The sequence below is a fragment of the Chelonia mydas genome, chromosome 24 (genome assembly GCF_015237465.2).
Source record: "Chelonia mydas isolate rCheMyd1 chromosome 24, rCheMyd1.pri.v2, whole genome shotgun sequence".
Taxonomy (NCBI): Eukaryota; Metazoa; Chordata; order Testudines; family Cheloniidae; genus Chelonia; species Chelonia mydas.
In genome coordinates this window covers 14,250,112-14,252,484 of record NC_051264.2, presented here as the reverse complement: position 1 = coordinate 14,252,484, position 2,373 = coordinate 14,250,112, and positions in this window count along the sequence as shown.

Genomic DNA, 2,373 nt, shown 5'->3' with positions numbered 1-2,373 from the left:
GGCAATAAACCTGACCAAGTACCTTTGCTACTACACGGTTCTGTGGTCATTGGGCAGTTCAGTCGAGGTCTGCTGTGTCTGCTCTCTGCACAGAGCTGGGACAGCACACAGCGGGAACACACACACGACAACACTGGGCTAGAGCATCCATCTCTAAAAGGACAGATACACGCGCCAGCCGATCAGCCGGATGTGCATACGCTCTCTGTAACCGCTGCTCTTAGCCTCTTGTTTGTAAGCTGTTGGGGATGACAGTTGCCTTGACCCCTGGGAAGATGTATTTGGGGTCTGTAATAAGAATTGTGAATGGAACTGTGTGAAATTTTTCAACTCGAACCTTTTTTGGGTGAGAAATGCAGAGTTAGTGACACCCAAACCAATTCACGTCAGTTTTGCTAAATGGTTCATCTCGGGAAAGAAAAAAAAAAAAATCTAAAAAAGTCAAAATGTGTCATTTTGTCATTTTTTTTCAACAAAGCCTTTGGATGGTTCAGTTGGAAAACGCCTTTCCTTTGAAAATGTCCTGTAATTTTATTAGTTTTTATTTAAAAAACAGTAAAAAACAGTCAACATTGGCATGTTTCATTTAGTCATTTCTTGAAACAAAACCTTTGGCTTTTCTTTCAGTTGGAAACGTTTCCTTTGAAAATTTCTGTTATTTTTTTCTCAGAAACATGAAACAATGGTCAAAATTGGAATGTGTCATTTCTGAAAGAAAACCTTTCTTTTTTTTGGTTGGAACCAACTTTCCATTTCAGACTTTCTTTAATTTTATTTAAAAAAGAACAATTCCAAAGCATTAAGAAATGATCAAACTAAGGACTTTTAATTTGGATTTCATCAAAACGAAATGTTTCATTTGACCCAAACCAAAACTTTTTCTTGCTTTTTGTTTCACCCAAAATGTTCATATTTGAGCCGACCTGAAATGAATATTATTGTCGTCTTTTGGAAATTGCCAGTGAACCAGAAAAATCCAATATTTGCCCAGCTCTAGTTTTGAACTGCACGGAAATGTTTTCCACAGTAGTAGATCCCCTGGTTCCCACCCTAGTGCATCTTCCCCTAGGTCCGGGAAGGGAAAGAGGTTGACGGTCCCTTCCACATGCTTTCCTGTCTCTGCTCCTGTCCTTTTCCCATACAAAGCATGTTGCAATGGCTTCCTAACTGCCCATACCCCCACTACCCTCTCCATGCCCTTCCAGGGTGGCATGAGGGGTGAAGCCCAAACCCTCTGACTGCCCCCATGCAGAGGAGGGCAGCGCTCATTGGGAGTGTCCTGAGCATGCTAGCAGCTGGAGTGAGCATTTTCCTCTACATCATGTTGCTGAGCGAGGTGAGTATTGGATATTGTGGGGTCTTGGTGGGCAGACATTCATCTGCTGCATCCTCCATGGAGAACACTCTGCCCCAAGCAATACAGCACCCCTTACCAAGGCCCCCCCCCACTTCCTGCAGCACGGCGCCCCCGACCCAGCCTCCATCCTGCTCCCTGCGGCCCAGCTGCCACTAGCCCCATGCTGGGTTTTTGGGGGACAGTATTAAATGTGAGGGAAGAGCACCCCCTACTGAGTCCCACCCTGGTCCCTGCAGCAGGGCCCCCAGGGGGAAGCACTTAGTCCAGGGGGCGAGTGCCCCCTCCTGGGCCCCCCACATTGCTCCATGGGTGTACAGGGTTATATATTCCTCAGTTACAAGAGAGTCTTTTTTAAACAGACTCTTCGCTTTCTGGTCCCCTGTGGTCAGAAAATCACAGGCCTTTACGTCAGTTAAAACAGGTTGCAGCTTCCACCTCCCCCACTACAGGAATCCCCCCCCCTCCCCCCACCCAGTGATAAACATGTGGCCAGAGTTTCCCCTTTCGCTTGCCACTGAAAGCTGGTGGGTGCTTTGAAGAGTTTGAGCAAGCGCTGAGCAGGTGTTGCTGACAGCAGTAAGGGCGTGAGAATGTGCAGCCCTGCAGCCCCCTGCCGTGCACTGGGGGTGGGGGCAGCCCCCAGGGATCAGAAGATCTCAGGAGATCCAGCCCCAGCAGTGTTGTAACCTCCCTCTAGGAGCTGAACCAAGCTGCGCTACCGGCTGTTATAGCCAGAGGGGAAATGATTTAGTGGTTAGAGTGGGGAGGGAGCTGGGAGTCAGGACTCCTGGGTTCTCTACCCAGCTCTGGGAGGGGAGTGTGGTTTGTAGTGGGTTAGAGCAGGGGGGCTTGGAGCCAGCGCTCCTGGGTTCTGTCCCCGGCTCCGGAAGGGGTGTAGGGTCTAACAGTCAGAGCATGAGGAGGGTAGGACTGGGCGTCAGAACTGCTGGGTACCATGACCATTCAGGGCAGAGACTGAATAGGGGCCCTGGGACTCCCGAGTTCTGGGTTCTGTT